A 23,941-nucleotide genomic window follows, 5' to 3' on the forward strand; every position below is an offset into this window, starting at 1 on the left:
CTTTAAAGCTGCTTTTGCAGGTAATGACCAGAGGGTGGCAGCCTTTCTACGTTGCCCACACTGGTGCTAGGGAAACAGACCTTCTGGCCAGTGGTGTTCCTCGGTTATAAATTAGAGTGGAATGTGGCCGAATAAACCCACCAATGCTGATGTGCTTTATTTTGTTTGTTTTTGAAATTTAATTTATATTTTTTATTGAAGTAATATTCCATTTTGTACATGGACCACTTCTTGGTGCATTCCTCTGTTGATGGACATTTTCGTTGCTTCCAAATGTTGGCTATGGTAAATATTGCTGGAGTGCCGGATTGCCAGCCTGTGACTCTTTGATGCTCACTTTCTCAGGTGATAGGCCCAGCAGTGGGTGTGACTGATTGACTAGTAGCTCAATGTTTCCGTTTTCAAAGCACCTCCATTGTGTTTCATTGGCGGCCCTTACCACGTCCACCTTAGAACTGAGGGTACGCATTTCTCCACAATCCCTTCAGCATTTATTGTTTGCCGCATTTTTGCTAATGGTCATTCTGACTGCTGTGAATTGATAGGTTTTAGTAATTTGGGTTTGCATGTCTTAAAAATTCCTAAAATTCATCATTTTTCCATGGTTTTTTCTTTTCTATTAAGAAAAAAAAGAAAAAAGTGGGAGTACAATATACCTTTTGAAATTGTCTTCTTGGAAGGTTGCCGTCTTTTGAATTTTTGTCGATTTTTGCCCCCAGGATATTTTTTGGAGGGCAGGTGTAATTTACAAGGCTGCGAGTTTGGTGAATATTTAGTGACCACTAGCACTGGGTTTAAAACTGCTGTTCTGGGAAACGGCCTCAAGGAGACAGCATTTCTCCATTCCCAAATCTGGTTACTAGGGCAACAGAGGCTTTCTGGAAGTCATGTTCCTAGGCTGTAAATTAGAGTGGAATGTGCCAGAAGAAACCCCCATGAGTTTATGTCTCATTACTTCTTCTTGGTTTTTTAAATTTTTTAAATCGGGGTAATGAGTAGAATATTGTTTGTCCTAGGTGTACACAGTCTGGTTTATTTGTACATTATATGTGTCTATTCATGTACAGATCCTCTTTCCATGTAAAATATTACAGAGTGTTCCATACACTTCCCTTGCTATATGGTCAGTCTTTTGATATATGTATATAATATGTATTTGTATACGTATCGTAACGCTCTTCTTAATTTATCCATTCCGCCTACCTTTCCTTTTAGATAAGCATAGTGTTTTTCTCATTCTGTGAGTGTCTTTCTCTGTGGAAATACGTTCATATGTGTCAGTTATTAGATAACGCCTATAAGTGATATCATAGGATATAGGTCTTTTGCTTTCCGACTTACCCCATGTTCTGTGATTATCTCCAAGCTCACCTATTGTGCCTCAAAGAGCAGTGTTTAATCGTTTTCCATGGCTAATATTCCATTGTGTACATGGACCACTTCTTTATCCATTCATTTGTTGATGGACATTTTGGAAGCTTCACTGTCTTGGCTATTGTGAATAGGATGCAGTGCAGATTTTGCAACCTGGGTCTTCTCGCTTCTGGTCTTCTCAAGTGAGAGGCCCAGTGGTGTGATTGCTGGATTGAATGGTACCTCAATTTTTACTTTTAAAGGCAGCTCCTTTCTGTTCTCATTATTGGTTGTTACCACTTTACATCTCACCAGCAGCTAGAGGGTACACAGTTCTCTAAAGCCCCCTCAGTATTTATTGTTTGTAGATTTTTCCTGATCGTCAGACGAAGGGTGTGAGTTGAAAACATTTTGTGGGTTAGATTTGCATGAGTCTAATAATTCCTGCAGTTGAGCTTTTATCCATTTTCCTTTTCTTTATACAAGAGAGTGAGACAAACTTACCTCTTCATACTATCTTCTTGAAACATTTTCCTGTTTTGAATTTTTTTCTCCATTCCCTACATCCGCATAATTTTTTAGGGCAGGTGTCCTTTACAGCCCTGAGTCCTTGTGAATGTCAAGTGACCATTAGCTGTGGGCTTAAAGCCGCTCTTGCGGGAAACAGCCACAAGGCGGCAGCATTTCTTCCTTTCCAACTCTGGGTTCTTGGGCAACAGAGCTTTCCTGAAAATCGTGTTAGTAGCCTGCAAATTAGAGTGGAATGTGCCAGGGCAAACCCCCAAGACCTTATATCTCCTTACTTCTTGTTTGTTTTTTACATTTAATTTTTATGAATTATGAGAGCAAATTTGATAAAAAAAAATACTTTGTTTCTCCTAGGTGTACAGAATCTGGTTCATTATATCAGTGTATCTGTCTATTTATCTTTGGATCCTTTACCGTGTCGGTTATTACAGAGTGTTGAGTAGACCTTTCTTGGTATTCCATAGGTATTTTTTGATTATATATTTCATATGTATTAGCACATGTTCGTTAACCCCCATATCCTAATTCATCCATTCCTTACACGTTTCCATTTGGTTAAACGTAATTTTGTTTTCTTAATCCATCCTTTTCCTTCTCTTGGAAATAAGTTCGTGGGTATCAATATTTTGGTAACACCTATGAGTGATGTCATAGGATATCTGTCTTTCAGTTTCTTTCTTACTTCAAGTTGGGTGATGATCTTTAGGTCCTTCTATGGTGGTGCAAACGGCACAGTTTCATTCTTTTCCATGGCTAATATTCCATTGTGTACATGGACCACTTCTTCCTTGTACATTTTTCTGCCGATAGACACTTTGATTTCTTCCAAGTCTTGGCTATGGTAAATGTTCCTGTAGTGCAGGATTGCCAGCCTGTATCTTTTTCATTCCGGTCTGCTCAGCTGATAGGCGCATCAAAGGGCCTACCAGATCACATGGTAGCTCAATTGTTACCTTTAATCACACCTCCATTCTCTTCTCAACCCTGGCTGTTACCGGTTTACATCCCACCAGCAGCTAGAGGGTACACAGTTCTCTAAAACCCCTTCAGCACTTGTTCTTTGACGACTTTTTCCGCTGGAGATCATTCTGACGGCTGAGAGGTGAACGTTTTTGTACATTGGATTTGCATGGCTTTATTAATTCCTGATGTTGAGCATTGTTCCATGCCCCTTTTTTTCTTAAAGAAAAGAGAAACGAAAGAAAAGACAAAATGAGCGTAACATGGGCCTCTTGAGCTTCACTTCCTGAAATGTCGCGTTTTGAATTTTTTGGTCGATTTTCGACCGCAGGATATTTTTTGTGGGCAGGTGTCATTTAGAGGCCTGCCATTATTTTGAATATTAAGTGACCATTAGCGCTGGGTTTAAAGCTGCTGTTGCGTGAAACGGCCACAAGGCGGCAACTGTTCTCATTTCCCAAATCTGGTTACTAGGGCAACAGAGCTTTAATGGAAGTTGTGTTCTGATTGTAAATTGGAATGCAATGTGCCAGAAAAAGCCCCTTAAGTTTATGTCTCCTTACTTCTTTTTCTTTTTTAAATTTAATTTTAATGTTTTATCAAAGCAAAATTGATTGCAATGTTTTGTTTGTTATCGGTGTGCAAGATGTGGTTCTTTTACACATATACATATATCTCTTCTTCTTCGGATCCTATTCCCATGTAGGTTATGACACAGTGTTGAGTGGTTTTCTCTTGGTATTCCGTAGGTCTTTGGTGATTATATATTTCACATGTGTTTCTATATCTCTGTTAACCCCAATATCCTAATGTATCCAATCCTCAAACCTTTCCATTTGGTGAACCGTAAGTTTGTTCAATGAATCTGTTATTGGCTTTCTCTGTGGAAATATCTTCATTGGTATCAACTTTTAGGTAACACCTATAAGTGATATGATAGGATATGTGTCTTTCGCTTTCTCACTTACTACAAGTTGTGTGATTACTTCTAGACTCATCTATGGTGCTGCAAATGGCATTGTTTCATTTTTTCCAAGGCTAATATTCCATCTCTACATGCAGCAGTTCTTCTTTGTCCACCCATCTGTTGGTGGACTTTTTGGTTACTTCCATATCTTGGCTATTGTAATACTGTGCAGTGCAGATTTTCCTGCCTGTTTCTTTCCAATTCTGTCTTCTTAGGTTATAGGTCCAGGAATGGGCCTGCTGGGTCATATGGTAGCTCAATGTTTACCTTTTAAAGGCATCTCCATTCTGTTCTCATTAGTGGTTCTTTCCAGGGTACGTCCCACTTCAAGTTGAGGGTATGCATTTCTCCACAACACCTTCAGCATTTATTGTTCATAGTTTTCCAGCTGATGGTTATTCTGAGTGGTGTGAGCTGATACCTCTTTGTGGTTGAATTGGCATGTGTCTCATAATCCGTTGAAGTTGAGCTTTAAGGCATGTCCTTTTTATTTTTCAAACAGTGATTACAGCTTAGTTCTTCAAAGTGTTTTCTTAAAGTATGTGTCACATTTCGAAAATTTTAGCCATTACTTCCCCCAAGACATTTTGAGGGCAGGTTTCATTTACAGCCCTGCAGTACTTGTTCACATGAAGTGACCATTAGCACAGGCTTTAAAGCTGCTTTTGCAGGTAATGTCCAGAGGGTGGCAGCCTTTTTACATTCCCCACACTGGTACTAGGCAAACACACCTTCCTGCCAGTGGTGTTCCTCGGTTATAAATTAGAGAGGAATGTGCCTGGATAAAGCCACAAACACTTATGTCTCCTTACCTATGTTTGTTTTTAAATTGAATTTATATTTGTTATTGGAGGAATATTCCATAATGTACATGGACCACTTCTTGTTGGTGCATTCCTCAGTTGATGGACATTTTCGTTGCTTCCAAGTGTTGGCTATGGTAAATATTGCTGGAGTGGAGTATTGTCAGTCAGTGAGTTTATGATTCTCATTTTCTCATGTGATAGGCCTAGGAGTGGGTATGACTGATTGACTGGTAGCTCAATGTTTACCTTTTCAAAGCACCTCCATTGTGTTTTCCTTTGTGGCTCTTACCGCGTCCCCCTTAGAACCGAGGGTACGAATTTCTCTACAATCCCTTCAGCATTTATAGTTTGCAGCATTCTTGCTAATGGTCAGTCTGACTGCTGTGACCTGATAGGTTTTTGTAAGTTGGGTTTGCATATCTTTAAAAACTCCTAAAATTAATCATTTTCTATGCCTTTTTCTTTTCCATTAAGAGTAAAGTGTGAGTACAATGTATTTCTTGAAATTGTCTTCTTGGAAGGTTGCCCTCTTTTGAATTTTTGGTCGATAGTCGACCCCAGGATTTATTTGGAGGGCAGATGTCATTACAGAACTGCAAGTTTGGTGAACATTTAATGACCATTAGCACTGGGTTTAAAGCTGCTGTTGTGGGAAACGGCAACAAGGAGGCAGCATTTCTCCATTCCCAATTCTGGGTATTAGCGCAGCAGAGCCTTTCTGGAAGTCATGATCCTAGGTTGTAAGTTAGAATGGAATGTGCCAGGAGGAACGCCCATAAGTTTATATCTCATTACTTCTTCTTGGTTTTTAAAATTTTTTTAATCGGGGTAATGATTAGATATTGTTTGCCCAGATGTACACAATCTGGTTCATTTCTACTATATATATATATATATATATATATTCATGTGCAGATCCTCTTTCCACGTAAAACATTACAGATTGTTCCATAGACCTCTCTTGCTCTATGGTCGGTCTTTTTGATATATATTTATAATACATATTTGTATACGTATGGTAATGCTTATCTTAATTTACCCATTCTTCCCACCTTTCCTTTTAGATAAGCATACTTAATTTCTAAGTCTGTGAGTGTCTTTCTCTGTGGAAATATGTTCATTTGTGTTAGTTATTAGATAACGCCTATAAGTGATATCATACGATATAGGTCTTTTTCTTTTTGACTTACCTCATATTCTGTGATTATCTCCAAGCTCATCTATGGTGCCTCAAATAGAAGTGTTTCATTGTTTTCCGTGGCTAATATTCTATTGTGAACGTGGACCACTTCTTTATCCTTACATCTGTTGATGGACATTTTGGTTGCTTCATTGTCTTGGCTATTGTGAATAAGGCTGCAGTGCAACTTTTGCAGCCCAGGTCTTCTCAACTCTGGTCTTCTCAGGTGAGAGGCCCAGTGGTGTGACTGCTGGATTGAATGGTACCTCAAGTTTTACTTTTAATCGTAGCTCCTTTCTGTTCTCATTATTGGCTGTTACCACTTTACATCTCACCAGCATCTAGAAGGTACACAGTTCTCTAAATCCCCTTCAGAATTTATTGTTTGTAGACTTTTTGCTAATGGTCAGTCGACTGGTGTGAGTTGAAACCTTTTTGTAGATTAGATTTGCAGGAGTCTAATAATTCCTGAGGTTGAGCTTTCACCCATTTTCCTTTTTTTAAAATAGAGGGTGCATCAAACTTACCTCTTCATACTAGCGTCTTGAAAAATTTGCCAGTTTTGAAATTTATTGTCCGTTCCCTACCTCAGCACAGTTGTTCAGGGGAGGTGTCCTTTACAGCCCTGAGTCCTTGTGAGTGTTAAGAGACCATTAGCTGTGGGCTTAAAGCTGCTCTTGCAGGAAACGGCCACAAGCCAGCAGCATTTCTACATTTCCAACTCTGGGTTTTTGGGCAGCAGAACCTTCCTGGAAATCGTGCTATTAGGCTGCAAATTAGAGTGGAATGTGCCAGGGCAAACCCCCAAAAGCTTATATCTCCTTACTTCTTGTTTGTTTTATAAATTTAATTTTTATTAATTATCTGAGCAAACTTGATAAAAATATTTTGTTTCTCCTAGGTGTACAGAATCTGGTTCATTATATCAATGGATCTGTCTATTTATCTTTGGATTCTTTACCGTGTAGGTTATTACTGAGTGTTGCGTAGACCTCACTTGGTATTCCATAGGTATTTTGTGATTACATATTTCATATGTATTAGTATATGTCTGTTAACCCCCATATACTAATTCACACATTCCTTACACTTTGCCATTTGGTTAAAGATAATTTTTTCTCTTAATCCATGCTTTTCCTTCTCTTGGAAATAAGTTCATGAGTATCAATTTTTAGGTAACACCTAGAAGTGATGTCGTAGGATATCTGTCTTTCACTTTCTTTCTTACTTCAAGTTGGGTGATTATCTCTAGGTCCTTATATGGTGGTGCAAACGGCACTGTTTCTTTGTTTTCCATGGCTAATAAAAATATTCCATTGTTTACATGGACCACTTCCTCTTTGTGCATTTTTCTGTTGATGGACATTTTGGTTTCTTCCAAGTCTTGGCTATGTTAAATGTTCCTGCAGTGCAGGATTTCCAGCCTGTGTCTTTTCCATTCTGCTCTGCTCAGGTGATAGGCGCATCTCAAAGGATCTACGAGATCACATTGTTTCTCAATTTTTACCCTTAAACGCACCTCCATTATGTTCTCACTACTGGCTGTTAGAAGTTTACATCCCCCCAGGAGCTAGAGGGTACACAGTTCTCTGAAACCCCTTCAGCATTTTTTGTTTGTAGACTTTTTGCTGAAGAACATCTGACGGCTGTGAGGTGAACATTTCTGTAATTGGATTTGCATGGCTTTATTAATTGCTGATGTTGCGCATTTTTCAAGTCCCTTTTATTTTAGAGAAAAAAAAAGAAAAGACAAAATGTGCGTAAAATATGCCTCTTGAAATTGTCTTGTTGAAATGTTGACGTCTTTTGAATTTTCTGGTCGATTTACGACGCCATAATTTTTTTGTTGCCAGGTGTCATTTACAGGCCTGCAGTTATTTTGAATATTAAGTGACCATTACCGCTTTGTGTGAAACGACCAGAAGGCGGCAGCACTTCTCCTTACCAAATCTGTTTACTAGGGCAACAGAACCATAATGGAAGTTGTGTCATAGGTTGTAAATTAGAATGGAATGTGCCAGGAAAAGCCCCTTAAGATTATGTCTCATTACTTCTTGTTCGTTTCTTTAATTTAATTTTTATTCTTTATCACAGCAAATTAGATTACAATGTTTTGTTCTAGGTGTGCAAGATGTGGTTCTTTTACACATATTCATATATCTATTCTTCTTCAGATCTTTTTCCCATGTAGGTTATGACACAATGTTGAGTAGTCTTCTCTTGGTATGCCGTAGGTTTTTGGTGATTATATATTTCACATGTGTTTGTATATCTCTGTTAACCCCAATATCATTATGTATCCGATCCTCACACCTTTCCATCTGGTGAGCCATAAGTTGGTTTAATGAATCTGTGATTGCCTTTCTCTCTGGAAATATCTTCACTGGTATCAATTTTTAGGTAACACCCATAAGTGATATGATAGGATATGTGTCTTTCACTTTCTCACTTACTAGCAGTTGCATGGTTACCTCTAGATTCCTCTATGGTCCTGCAAATGACATTGTTTTATTTTTTTCCTTGGCTAATATTCCATCTGTACATATACCTGTTCTTCTTTGTCCACTCATCTCTTGATGGACGTTTTGGTTGCTTCCATGTCTTGGCTATTGTAATACTTCTACAGTGCAGATTTGCCTGCCTGTGTCTTTCCAAGTCTGTCTTCTTAGGCTATAGCCTGAGAAGTCGTCCTTCTGGATCATATAGTAGCTCAAGGTTTCCCTTTAAAAGCCACCTCCATTCTGTTCCCACTAGTGGCTCTTACAAGGTTACATCCCACTTCAAATTGAGGGTATGCATTTCTCTAAAACCTCTTCAGCATTGATCGTTTGTAGTTGTTTTGCTGATGCTTATTCTGAGTGGTGTGAGCTGATACCTCTTTGTGGTTGGATTTGCATGTGTCTCCTACTCCCTTGAAATTGAGCTTTCAGGCATGTCCTTTTATTTTTCAAACTGTTATTACAGGTGACTTCTTCAAATTGTTTTCTTGAAGTATGTGCCACATTTTGAAAATTTTGGGCCTTTACCTGCCTCAAGACATTTTAAGGGCAGGTTTCATTTGAAGCCCTGCAGTACTTGTGCATATGAAATGCCCCTTAGCACAGATTTAAAAGCTGCTGTTGCAGGTATCGGCCAGAGGGCGGCAGCATTTCTACATTTTTCACTCTGGTACCGAGGGAAACAGACCTTCCTGCCAGTGGTGTTCCTCAGTTATAAATTAGAGTGGAATGTGCCCGGATAAACCCACCAAAGCTGATGTCTCCTTATTTTGTTTGTTTATGACATTTAATTTATATTTTTTGGTGGAGTAATATGCCATTCTGTACATGGACCACTTCTTCTTTGTGCATTCCTCTGTTGATGGACATTTTCGTTGTTTCCAAGTGTTGCCGATGGTAAATAGTGCTGGAGTGCAGTATTGCCAGCCTGTGACTTTTGATTCTCCTTTTCTCAGGTGATAGGCCCAACAGTGGGTATGATTCAATGACTGGTAGCTCAGTGTTTACCTTTTCAAAGCACCTGCATTGTGTTTTCATTAGTGGCTCCTACCACGTCCCAATTAGCACCGAGGGTACGCATTTTTCCACAACCCCTTCAGCATTTATTGTTTTTAGAATGTTTGTTAATGGCCATTCTGACTGGTGTGGGCTGATAGGTTTTTGTCATTTGGACCTACCTGTCTTTAATAATTCCTAATATTCAGCATTTTCCACACCTCTTTTATTTAGAAAAAAATGTGAGTACAATATACCTCTTGAAATTGTCTTCTTGGAGGGTTGCCTTCTTTTGAATTTTGTGGTCGATTTTCAACCCCAGTATTTTTTTGGAGAGCAGGTGTCATTTACAGGCCTGCAATGATTGTGAATATTTAGTGACCATTAGCACTGGGTTTAAAACTGGTGTTGTGGGAAACGGCCACAAGGCGGCAGCATTTCCGCATTCTCAAATCTGTTTACTAGGGCAGCACAGCCTTTCTGGAAGTCCTGTTACTAGGCTGTAAATTAGAATGGAATGTGCCAGGAAAAAGCCCCTGAAGTTTATGTCTCATTACTTCTTTTTTTTTTTTTTTTTGCGGTACGCGGGCCTCTCACTGTTGCGGCTCTTCCCGTTGCAGAGCACAGGCTCCGGACGCGCAGGCTCAGCGGCCATGGCTCACGGGCCCAGCAACTCCGCGGCATGTGGGATCCTCCCGGACCGGGGCACGAACCCGTGTCCCCCACATCGGCAGGCGGACTCTCTACCACTGCGCCACCAGGGAGGCCCTCATTACTTCTTGTTTGTTGTTTTTATTGTTTGAATCGGGGTAATGATTCGAATACAGTTTTTCCTAGGTGTACACAATCTGGTTCATTCTTACATCATATATATGTATTCATGTATGGATCCTTTTCCCATGTAAAGGATTACAGAGTGTTCTGTACACCTCCCTTGCTATGTGCTCGGGTTTTTTGATATTATGTACTTAATCTGTATTTGTATAGGTATGGTAAACCTAATCTTAATTTATCCATCGCCACCACCTTTCCTTTTAGATAAGCATAGTGTGTTTTCTAAGTCTGTGTGTGTCTTTCTGTGTGGAAATATGTCCAGTTTTGTCAGTTGCTAGGTAACACCTGTAAGTCATATCATAGGATATATGTCTTTTGTTTTCCAACTTACCTCATGTTCTATGATTATCTATAGGCTCATCTATGGTACCTGAAAGAGCAGTGTTTCATTGTTTTCCATGGCTAATATTCCATTGTGTACATGGACCACTTCTTCTTTATCCATTCATCTGTTGATGGACATTTAGGTTGCTTCCATGTCTTGGCTATTGTGAATAAGGCTGAAGTGCAGCTTTTGTGGCCTCTGTCTTCTGGATTCTGGCCTTCTCAGGTGAGAGGCCCAGCGGTGGGCCTGTTGCATCGAATGTTAGCTCAAGTTTTACTTTTAAATGCAGCTCCTTTCTGTTCTCATAATTGGCTGTTACCACTTTACATCTCACCAGCAGACAGAGGGTACACAATTCTCAAAAAACACTTCAGCATTTATTATTTGTAGACTTTTTGTTGATGGTCAGTTGACCTGTGTGAGTTGAAACCTTTATGTAGATTATATTTGCATGAATGTACTAATTCCTGAGGTTGAGCTTTTATCCATTTTCCTCTTTTTTAAAAGACAGTGAGTAAGACTTACGTCTTCATACTATCTTCTTGAAAAATTTTCCTCTTTTGAATTTTGTTGGCCATTTCCTACATCAGGTCACGTTTTGAGGGCAGGTGTCCTTTACCGGCCTGAGTCCTTGTGAATGTTAAGTGACCATTAGCTGTGGGCTTAAAGCCACTCTTGCGGGAAATGGCCAAAAGGCGGAAGCATTTCTACATTTCCAACTCTGAGTTTTTGGGCAAAAGAGCCTTCCTGGAAATCGTGTTAGTAGGCTGCAAATTAGAGGGGAGTGATGTGCCAGCGCAAACCCCCAAGAGCTTATATCTCCTTACTTGTTGTTTTAATTTAATTTTTATTAGGTATCAGAGCAAATTTGATAAAAATGTTGTTTCTCCTAGGTGTACAGAATCTGGTTCATCGTATCAATATATCTGTCTATTCATCTTTGGGTCCTTTCCCGTGTAGGTTATTACAGAGTGTTGAGTAGACCTCTCTTGCTATTGCATACGTATTTAGTGATTATATATTTCATATGTCTTAGTACATATCTGTTAACCCCCATATCGTAATTCATCGATTCTTTACACCTTTCCAATTCGTTAAACGTAATTTTATTTTCTTAGTCCATGCTTTTCCTTCTCTTGGAAATAAGTTCATGGGTATCAATTTTTAGGTAACACCTAGAAGTCATGTCATAGGATATCTGTCTTTCAGTTTCTTTCTTACTTCAAGTTGGGTGATTATCTCTAGGTCCTTATATGGTGGTGCAAACGGCACTGTTTCATTGTTTTTCGTGGCTAATATTCCATTGTATACATGGACCATTTCTTCTTTGTGCATTTTTCTGTTGATGGACATTTTGGTTTCTTCCAAGTCTTGGCTATGTTAAATGTTCCTGTAGTGCAGTTTTGCCAGCCTGTGTCTTTATCATTCGGGTCTGCTCAGGTGATAGGCGCATCAAAGGACCTATCAGATCCCATGGTAGCTCAATTTTTACCCTTAAACGCACCTCCATTATGTTCTCACTATTGACTGTTACCAGTTTACATCCCCCAGCAGCTAGAGGGTACACAGTTCTCTCAAACCACATCAGCATTTATCCTTTGTAGACTTTTTGCTGATGGTCAGTCGACTGGTGTGAGTTGAAACCTTTTTGTAGATTACATTTGCATGAGTCTAATAATTCCTGAGGTTGAGCTTCTATCCATTTTCCTTTCTTTAACAAGATAGTAAGTCAAAGTTACCGCCTCATACTACGTTCTTGACAATTTTGACGTTTTTGAATTTTTTTTGGCCATTCCTCACCTCAGTACATTTTTTGAGGGCAGGTGTCCTTTACAGCCCTGAGTCCTTGTGAATGTTAAGTGACCATTAGCTGTGGGTTTAAAGACGCTCCTGCAGGAAACGGCCACAAGGCGGCAGCATTTCTACATTTACAACTCTGAGATTTTGGACAACAGAGCCTTCCTGGAAATCGTGTTAGTAGGCTGCAAATTAGAGTGGAATGTGCCAGGGCACACGCCAAAGAGCTTATATCTCCTTACTTCATTTTTGTTTTTTAAATTTAATTTTTATTTATTATCAGAACAAATTTTATAAAAATGTGTTTGTTCTAGGTGTACAGATTCTAGTTCATTATATCTATGTATCTATCTATTCATCTTTGGTTCCTTTCCCGTGTAGGTTATTACAGAGTGATTAGCTCAATTTTTAACTTTAAATGCACCACCATTCTATTCTCAATACTGGCTGTTACCAGTTTACATCCCAGCAGCAGCTAGAGGGCACAGAGTTCTCTAAAACCCTTTCAGCATTCATGTTTTGTAGACTATTTTGCTGATGATCATTCTGATGATGGTAAGGTGAACGTCTTTGTAGATTGCATTTGCCTGGCTTTATTTGTTCCTGATATTGAGCATTATTCCATGCATTTTTTTAAACCAAAAAAAAGAAAGAAAAGACAAAATGTGTGCGAAATATGCCTCTTGATATTGTCTTTTTGAAATGTTGACATGTTTTGAATTTGCTGGTCGATTTACGACCCCAGGAATTTTTTGAGGCCTGGTGTCCTTTACAGTCCTGTGACCATTACCTCTTGGTTTAAAGCTGCTGGTGTGTGAAACAGCCACAAGGCGGCAGCATTTCTCCTTTACCAAATCTGGTTACCAGGGCAACAGAGCTTTAATGGAAAACCTGTTCTAGTTTGAAAATTAGAATGGAATGTGCCAGGAAAAAATCTTTTAAGCTTATGCCTCATTATTTCTTGTTCATATTTTTAATTTAATTTTTATTTTGTATCACAGCAAATTAGATTTTTGTTGTTGTTGTTCTAGGTGTGCAAGATGTGGTTCTTTCACACATATACATATGTGTATTCTTCTTCGGATCCTTTTCTCAGGTAGGTTATGACACAATGTTGAGTGGTCTTCTCTTGGTATTCCGTAGGTCTTTGGTGATTATATATTTCACATGTATTTGCATATCTCTGTTAATCCCAGTATCATAATGTATCCAATCCTCACACCTTTCGATTTGGGGAACCATAAGTTTGTTTAATGAATCTGTGATTGCCTTTCTCTCTGGAAATATCTTCATTGGTATCAATTTTTAGGTAATACCTATAGGTGATATACGTTAGCTGTCTTTCAATTTCTCACTTACTACAAGTTGGCTGATTACCTCTAGACTCATCTATGGTGCTGCAAATGGCATTGTTTCATTTTTTCCCGAGCTAATATTCCATCTCTACATGTAGCAGTTCTTCTTTGTCCACCCATCTGTTGATGGACTTTTGGTTGCTTCCATGTCTTGGCTATTGTAATACTGCTGCAGTGCAGATTTGCCTGCCTGTGTTTTTCCAATTCTGTCTTAGTATGTTATAGGGCCAGGAGTGGGCCTGGTGGATCATGTAGGAGGTCAATGTTTACCTTTTAAAGGCACCTCCATTCTGTTCCTATTAGTGGCTGTTACCAGGTTATGTCCCAGTTCAAATTAAGGGTATGCATTTCTCCACAAACTCTTCAGCATTGATCGTTTGTGGTTTCTTCCCTTATGGTTATTCTGAATAGTGTGAGCTGATACCTCTGTGTGGTTGGATTTGCATGTGTCTCATAATCCCTTTAAATTGAGCTTTCAGGCATGTCCTTTTATTTTTCAAATGGCTATTACAGCTTAGTTTTTCACATGGTTTTCTTGAAATATGTACCACATCTTGAAATATATTGGCCTTTACCTACCTCAAGACATGATGAGGGCACATTTCCTTTACAGCCCTGAAGGACTTGTTCATATGAAGTGACAATTAGCATAGGTTTTAAAGCTGCTTTTGCAAGTAATGGCCAGGGACAGAACATTTCATAATTCTATGAAATGTAATTGAACACATAATATATAGTTTTTTCTTTTAAATTTCCATTGTTACGTTTTCAAAGTACAATTATAATTGAAGTTCTTTGTAACAAGAGAAATTTAAAAAGATTAAAGGAAAAGATAATATTTTACCACTTGCCATCCTTTACCGTTTACTGAAACGACTAGCGTAATGTGTAGATTTCTCATTTTATCCAGGAGTTCTATACATCTGGAATATCATATTTCACTGTAGAAAAACAGATTTACCTCTCAAACAATTTACAGGCTACATAACGGTCCATAGAACAAAAGTACCAACTATTTCAGATTTAGCTTTTTGAAGGACACTCAGTAACATTCTGTTTTATTTTCTTGTTCTGCTAATTTGTTTTGACACCAGAAAAGATTTTTAAAATACAACAAAAATAATAAAGCTTGGGGTAAGTATTAGGATTAGGGTACGGGTTAGGGTTATTGTACAGGTGAGAATTAGGGTACAGGAAAGGGTTAGGGCATAGGTTAGGATATGGGGTAGGGCACGGCTAGGTGTTAGGGTACGGGTTAGCATTAGGGTAAGTTTAAGTGTATGCGTTAGGGTTAGGGAACGGGTACGCTTTAGGGTGAGCGTATGTGTTAGGGTATGGGTTAGGATGATGGGACAGGTAGAGTTATCTTTGCCTAAACCTAACCCGTCCCCTAACCCTACCCTGTACACTAACACGTACGCTAAACCTGAACCGTTGTCTTACCATAACCTGTACCGTAAACCGTCCTCTAACCCTTACCTGAAGCATTACCCTAACCCGTACACTAACACTAAAGGATACCCTAACACGTAGGCTAACCCTAAACCATTGTCGTACCATAATTTGTACCCTAAACTGTCCCCGTTTCCTAACACTAAACCGTCCCTGTTCCCTAACACTAACACTAACCCTAAACCTTACCCAAAATCTTATCCTAACCGATCCCCTATTCCTAACCCGTATGCTAACAGTAACCTGTACGCTAACACGTATGCTCACCCTAAACCGTTGTTGTACACTAACCTGTACCCTAAACCGTACTCGTCCCCAACCCTTACCCAAAGACTTACCCTAACCCATCCCCTAATGCTAACCCGTACGCTAACACTAACCCATACCCTAACATGTACGCTCACCCTAAACAGTTGTCGTAACCTAACCTGTACCGTGAACCGTCACTGTCCCCGTCCCCTAACCCTAACCCTAATCCTAACCCTAACCCTTACCCGAAGCCTCACCCTAACCGTCCCCTAATCCTAACCCGTACGCTGACACGAACCCGTGCCCTAACACGTACGCTCACCCTAAACCGTTGTCGTACCCTAACCTGTCCCCTAAACCGTCCCCGTGCCCTAACCCTAACCCTAACCCTTACCCAAAGCCTTACCCTAACCCGTCCCATAATCCTAACCTTTACGCTAACACTAACCCGTGCCGTCACACGTACGCTCACCCTAAACCGTTGTCGTACCCTAACCTGTCCCCTAAACCGTCCCCGTGCCCTAACCCTAACCCTAACCCTTACCCGAAGCCTTACCCTAACCCGTCCCCTAATCCTAACCCGTGCGCTAATACTAAACCGTGCCCTCACACGTACGCTCACCCTAAACCGTTGTCGTACCCTCACCCGGACCCTAAACCATCCCCATCCCCTAACCCTAACCGTAGCCGAAACCCTAACCCTAATGCTTACCCGAATCCTTACATTCACCCGTCCCCTAATCCTAACCCGTACGCTAACACTAACCCGTGCTCTCACACGTACGCTCACCCTAAACCGTTGTCGTACCCTCACCCGGACCCTAAACCGTCCCCGTCCCATAACCCTAACCCTAGCCCGAACCCTAACCCTAACCCTTACCCGAAGCCTTACCCTCACCTGTCCCCTAATCCTAACACGTACGCTATCACTAACCTGTGCCCTCACACGTACGCTCACCCTAAACCGTTGTCGTACCCTCACCTGGACCCTAAACCGTCCCCGTCCCCTAACCCTAACCCTAGCCCGAACCCTAACCCTAACCCTTCCCCGAAGCCTGACCCTCACCCGTCCCATAATCCTAACCCGTACGCTAAGGCTAACCCGCTCCCTCACACGTACGCTCCCACTAAAGCGTTGTCGTACCATCACCTGGACCCTAAACCGTCCCCATCCCCTAACCCTAACCCTAGCCCGAACCCTAACCCTAACCCTTCCCCGAAGCCTGACCCTCACCCGTCCCCTAATCCTAACCCGTACGCTAACGCTAACCCGCGCCCTCACACGTACGCTCCCCCTAAAGCATTGTCGTACCCTCACCTGGACCCTAAACCGTCCCCGTCCCCTAACCCTAACCCTAGCCCGAACCCTAACCCTAACCCTTCCCCGAAGCCTGACCCTCACCCGTCCCCTAATCCTAACCCGTACGCTAACGCTAACCCGCGCCCTCACACGTACGCTCCCCCTAAAGCGTTGTCGTACCCTCACCTGGACCCTAAACCGTCCCCGTCCCCTAACCCTAACCCTAGCCCGAACCCTAACCCTAACCCTTCCCCGAAGCCTGACCCTCACCCGTCCCCTAATCCTAACCCGTACGCTAACGCTAACCCGCGCCCTCACACGTACGCTCCCCCTAAAGCGTTGTCGTACCCTCACCTGGACCCTAAACCGTCCCCATCCCCTAACCCTAACCCTAGCCCGAACCCTAACCCTAACCCTTGCCCGAAGCCTGACCCTCACCCGTCCCCTAATCCTAAAAATTACGCTAACGCTAACCCGCGCCCTCACACGTACGCTCCCCCTAAAGCGTTGTCGTACCCTCACCTGGACCCTAAACCGTCCCCGTCCCCTAACCCTAACACTAGCCCGAACCCTAACCCTAACCCTTCCCCGAAGCCTGACCCTCACCCGTCCCCTAATCCTAACCCGTACGCTAACGCTAACCCGCGCCCTCACACGTATGCTCCCCCTAAAGCGTTGTCGTACCCTCACCTGGACCCTAAACCGTCCCCGTCCCCTAACCCTAACCCTAGCCCGAACCCTAACCCTAACCCTTCCCCGAAGCCTGACCCTCACCCGTCCCCTAATCCTAACCCGTACGCTAACGCTAAACCGCGCCCTCTCACGTACGCTCCCCCTAAAGCGTTGTCGTACCCTCACCTGGACCCTAAACGGTCCCCGTCCCCTAACCCTAACCCTAGCCCGTACCCTAAACCTAACCCTTCCCCGAAGCCTGACCCTCACCCGTCCCCTAATCCTAACCCGTACGCTAACGCTAACCCGCGCCCTCACACGTACGCTCCCCCTAAAGCGTTGTCGTACCCTCACCTGGACCCTAAACCGTCCCCGTCCCCTAACCCTAACCCTAGCCCGAACCCTAACCCTAACCCTTCCCCGAAGCCTGACCCTCACCCGTCCCCTAATCCTAACCCGTACGCTAATGCTAACCTGCGCCCTCACAAGTACGCTCCCCCTAAAGCGTTGTCGTACCCTCACCTGGACCCTAAACCGTCCCCGTCCCCTAACCCTAACCCTAGCCCGAACTCTAGCCCTAACACTTCCCCGAAGCCTGACCCTCACCCGTCCCCTAATCCTAAACCGTACGCCAACGCTAACCCGCGCCCTCACACGTACGCGCCCCCTAAAGCGTTGTCGTACCCTCACCTGGACCCTAAACCGTCCCCGTCCCCTAACCCTAACCCTAGCCCGAACCCTAACCCTAACCCTTCCCCGAAGCCTGACCCTCACCCGTCCCCTAATCCTAACCCGTACGCTAACGCTAACCCACGCCCTCACACGTACGCTCCCCCTAAAGCGTTGTCGTACCCTCACCTGGACCCTAAACCGTCCCCATCCCCTAACCCTAACCCTAGCCCGAACCCTAACCCTAACCCTTCCCCGAAGCCTGACCCTCACCCGTCCCCTAATCCTAACCCGTACGCTAACGCTAACCCGCGCCCTCACACGTACGCTCCCCCTAAAGCGTTGTCGTACCCTCACCTGGACCCTAAACCGTCCCCGTCCCCTAACCCTAACCCTAGCCCGAACCCTAACCCTAACCCTTCCCCGAAGCCTGACCCTCACCCGTCCCCTAATCCTAACCCGTACGCTAACGCTAACCCGCGCCCTCACACGTACGCTCCCCCTAAAGCGTTGTCGTACCCTGACCTGGACCCTAAACCGTCCCCGTCCCCTAACCCTAACCCTAGCCCGAACCCTAACCCTAACCCTTCCCCGAAGCCTGACCCTCACCCGTCCCCTAATCCTAACCTGTACGCTAACGCTAACCCGCACCCTCACTCGTACGCTCTCCCTAAAGCGTTGTCGTACCCTCACCTGGACCCTAAACCGTCCCCGTCCCCTAACCCTAACCCTAGCCCGTACCCTAACCCTAACCCTTCCCCGAAGCCTGACCCTCACCCGTCCCCTAATCCTAACCCGTACGCTAACGCTAACCTGCGCCCTCACACGTACGCTCCCCCTAAAGCGTTGTCGTACCCTCACCTGGACCCTAAACCGTCCCCGTCCCCTAACCCTAACCCTAGCCCGAACTCTAACCCTAACACTTCCCCGAAGCCTGACCCTCACCCGTCCCCTAATCCTAACCCGTACGCCAACGCTAACCCGCGCCCTCACACGTACGCGCCCCCTAAAGCGTTGTCGTACCCTCACCTGGACCCTAAACCGTCCCCGTCCCCTAACCCTAACCCTAGCCCGAACCCTAACCCTAACCCTTCCCCGAAGCCTGACCCTCACCCGTCCCCTAATCCTAACCCGTACGCTAACGCTAACCCGCCCCCTCACACGTACGCTCCCCGTAAAGCCTTGTCGTACCGTCACCTGGACCCTAAACCGTCCCCGTCCCCTAACCCTAACTCTAACCCGAACCCTAACCCTAACCCTTCCCCGAAGCCTGACCCTCACCCGTCCCCTAATCCTAACCCGTACGCTAACGCTAACCCGCGCCCTCACACGTACGCTCCCCCTAGAGCGTTGTCGTACCCTCACCTGGACCGTAAACCGTCTCCGTCCCCTAACCCTAACCCTAGCCCGAACCCTAACCCTAACCCTTCCCCGAAGCCTGACCCTCACCCGTCCCCTAATCCTAACCCGTACGCTAACGCTAACCCGCGCCCTCACACGTACGCTCCCCCTAAAGCGTTCTCGTACCCTCACCTGGACCCTAAACCGTCCCCGTCCCCTAACCCTAACCCTAGCCCGAACCCTAACCCTAACCCTTCCCCGAAGCCTGACCCTCACCCGTCCCCTAATCCTAACCCGTACGCTAACGCTAACCCGCGCCCTCTCATGTACGCTCCCCCTAAAGTGTTGTCGTACCCTCACCTGGACCCTAAACCGTCCCCGTCCCCTAACCCTAACCCTAGCCCGTACCCTAACCCTAACACTTCCCCGAAGCCTGACCCTCACCCGTCCCCTAATCCTAACCCGTACGCTAACGCTAACCCGCGCCCCCACACGTACGCTCCCCCTAAAGCGTTGTCGTACCCTCACCTGGACCCTAAACCATCCCCGTCCCCTAACCCTAACCCTAGCCCGAACCCTAACCCTAACCCTTCCCCGAAGCCTGACCCTCACCCGTCCCCTAATCCTAACCCGTACGCTAACGCTAACCCGCGCCCTCACACGTACGCTCCCCCTAAAGCGTTGTCGTACCCTCACCTGGACCCTAAACCGTCCCCGTCCCCTAACCCTAACCCTAGCCCGAACCCTAACCCTAACCCTTCCCCGAAGCCTGACCCTCACCCGTCCCCTAATCCTAAACCGTACGCTAACCCGCGCCCTCACACGTACGCTCCCCCTAAAGCGTTGTCGTACCCTCACCTGCACCCTAAACCGTCCCCGTCCCCTAACCCTAACCCTAGCCCGAACCCTAACCCTAACCCTTCCCCGAAGCCTGACCCTCACCCGTCCCCTAATCCTAACCCGTACGCTAACGCTAACCCGCGCCCTCACACGTACGCTCCCCCTAAAGCGTTGTCCTGCCCTCACCTGGACCCTAAACCGTCCCCGTCCCCTAACCCTAACCCTAGCCCGAACCCTAACCCTAACCCTTCCCCGAAGCCTGACCCTCACCCGTCCCCTAATCCTAACCCGTACGCTAACGATAACCTGCGCCCTCACACGTACGCTCCCCCTAAAGCGTTGTCGTACCCTCACCTGGACCCTAAACCGTCCCCGTCCCCTAACCCTAACCCTAGCCCGAACTCTAACCCTAACACTTCCCCGAAGCCTGACCCTCACCCGTCCCCTAATCCTAAACCGTACGCCAACGCTAACCCGCGCCCTCACACGTACGCGCCCCCTAAAGCGTTGTCGTACCCTCACCTGGACCCTAAACCGTCCCCGTCCCCTAACCCTAACCCTAGCCCGAACCCTAACCCTTCCCCGAAGCCTGACCCTCACCCGTCCCCTAATCCTAAACCGTACGCTAACGCTAACCCGCGCCCTCACACGTACGCTTCCCCTAAAGCGTTGTCATACCCTCACCTGCACCCTAAACCGTCCCCGTCCCCTAACCCTAACCCTAGCCCGAACCCTAACCCTAACCCTTCCCCGAAGCCTGACCCTCACCCGTCCCCTAATCCTAACCCGTACGCTAACGCTAACCCGCGCCCTCACAGGTACGCTCCCCCTAAAGCGTTGTCGTACCCTCACCTTGACCCTAAACCGTTCCCGTCCCCTAACCCTAACCCTAGCCCGAACCCTAACCCTAACCCTTCCCCGAAGCCTGACCCTCACCCGTCCCCTAATCCTAACCCGTACGCTAACGCTAACCCACGCCCTCACACGTACGCTCCCCCTAAAGCGTTGTCGTACCCTCACCTGGACCCTAAACCGTCCCCATCCCCTAACCCTAACCCTAGCCCGAACCCTAACCCTAACCCTTCCCCGAAGCCTGACCCTCACCCGTCCCCTAATCCTAACCCGTACGCTAACGCTAACCCGCGCCCTCACACGTACGCTCCCCCTAAAGCGTTGTCGTACCCTCACCTGGACCCTAAACCGTCCCCGTCCCCTAACCCTAACCCTAGCCCGAACCCTAACCCTAACCCTTCCCCGAAGCCTGACCCTCACCCGTCCCCTAATCCTAACCCGTACGCTAACGCTAACCCGCGCCCTCACACGTACGCTCCCCCTAAAGCGTTGTCGTACCCTGACCTGGACCCTAAACCGTCCCCGTCCCCTAACCCTAACCCTAGCCCGAACCCTAACCCTAACCCTTCCCCGAAGCCTGACCCTCACCCGTCCCCTAATCCTAACCTGTACGCTAACGCTAACCCGCACCCTCACTCGTACGCTCTCCCTAAAGCGTTGTCGTACCCTCACCTGGACCCTAAACCGTCCCCGTCCCCTAACCCTAACCCTAGCCCGTACCCTAACCCTAACCCTTCCCCGAAGCCTGACCCTCACCCGTCCCCTAATCCTAACCCGTACGCTAACGCTAACCTGCGCCCTCACACGTACGCTCCCCCTAAAGCGTTGTCGTACCCTCACCTGGACCCTAAACCGTCCCCGTCCCCTAACCCTAACCCTAGCCCGAACTCTAACCCTAACACTTCCCCGAAGCCTGACCCTCACCCGTCCCCTAATCCTAACCCGTACGCCAACGCTAACCCGCGCCCTCACACGTACGCGCCCCCTAAAGCGTTGTCGTACCCTCACCTGGACCCTAAACCGTCCCCGTCCCCTAACCCTAACCCTAGCCCGAACCCTAACCCTAACCCTTCCCCGAAGCCTGACCCTCACCCGTCCCCTAATCCTAACCCGTACGCTAACGCTAACCCGCCCCCTCACACGTACGCTCCCCGTAAAGCCTTGTCGTACCGTCACCTGGACCCTAAACCGTCCCCGTCCCCTAACCCTAACTCTAACCCGAACCCTAACCCTAACCCTTCCCCGAAGCCTGACCCTCACCCGTCCCCTAATCCTAACCCGTACGCTAACGCTAACCCGCGCCCTCACACGTACGCTCCCCCTAGAGCGTTGTCGTACCCTCACCTGGACCGTAAACCGTCTCCGTCCCCTAACCCTAACCCTAGCCCGAACCCTAACCCTAACCCTTCCCCGAAGCCTGACCCTCACCCGTCCCCTAATCCTAACCCGTACGCTAACGCTAACCCGCGCCCTCACACGTACGCTCCCCCTAAAGCGTTCTCGTACCCTCACCTGGACCCTAAACCGTCCCCGTCCCCTAACCCTAACCCTAGCCCGAACCCTAACCCTAACCCTTCCCCGAAGCCTGACCCTCACCCGTCCCCTAATCCTAACCCGTACGCTAACGCTAACCCGCGCCCTCTCATGTACGCTCCCCCTAAAGTGTTGTCGTACCCTCACCTGGACCCTAAACCGTCCCCGTCCCCTAACCCTAACCCTAGCCCGTACCCTAACCCTAACACTTCCCCGAAGCCTGACCCTCACCCGTCCCCTAATCCTAACCCGTACGCTAACGCTAACCCGCGCCCCCACACGTACGCTCCCCCTAAAGCGTTGTCGTACCCTCACCTGGACCCTAAACCATCCCCGTCCCCTAACCCTAACCCTAGCCCGAACCCTAACCCTAACCCTTCCCCGAAGCCTGACCCTCACCCGTCCCCTAATCCTAACCCGTACGCTAACGCTAACCCGCGCCCTCACACGTACGCTCCCCCTAAAGCGTTGTCGTACCCTCACCTGGACCCTAAACCGTCCCCGTCCCCTAACCCTAACCCTAGCCCGAACCCTAACCCTAACCCTTCCCCGAAGCCTGACCCTCACCCGTCCCCTAATCCTAAACCGTACGCTAACCCGCGCCCTCACACGTACGCTCCCCCTAAAGCGTTGTCGTACCCTCACCTGCACCCTAAACCGTCCCCGTCCCCTAACCCTAACCCTAGCCCGAACCCTAACCCTAACCCTTCCCCGAAGCCTGACCCTCACCCGTCCCCTAATCCTAACCCGTACGCTAACGCTAACCCGCGCCCTCACACGTACGCTCCCCCTAAAGCGTTGTCCTGCCCTCACCTGGACCCTAAACCGTCCCCGTCCCCTAACCCTAACCCTAGCCCGAACCCTAACCCTAACCCTTCCCCGAAGCCTGACCCTCACCCGTCCCCTAATCCTAACCCGTACGCTAACGATAACCTGCGCCCTCACACGTACGCTCCCCCTAAAGCGTTGTCGTACCCTCACCTGGACCCTAAACCGTCCCCGTCCTCTAACCCTAACCCTATCCCGAACCCTAACCCTAACCCTTCCCCGAAGCCTGACCCTCACCCGTCCCCTAATCCTAACCCGTACGCTAACGCTAACCCGCGCCCTCACACGTATGCTCCCCCTAAAGCGTTGTCGTACCCTCACCTGGACCCTAAACCGTCCCCGTCCCCTAACCCTAACCCTAGCCCGAACCCTAACCCTAACCCTTCCCCGTAGGCTGACCCCCACCCGTCCCCTAATCCTAACCCGTACGCTAACGCTAACCCGCGCCCTCACACGTACGCTCCCCCTAAAGCGTTGTCGTACCCTCACCTGGACCCTAAACCGTCCCCGTCTCCAAACCCTAACCCTAGCCCGAACCCTAACCCTAACCCTTCCCCGAAGCCTGACCCTCACCCGTCCCCTAATCCTAACCCGTACGCTAACGCT

This window comes from Delphinus delphis, chromosome 16, assembly GCF_949987515.2.
Source record: "Delphinus delphis chromosome 16, mDelDel1.2, whole genome shotgun sequence".
Classification (NCBI taxonomy): Eukaryota; Metazoa; Chordata; class Mammalia; order Artiodactyla; family Delphinidae; genus Delphinus; species Delphinus delphis.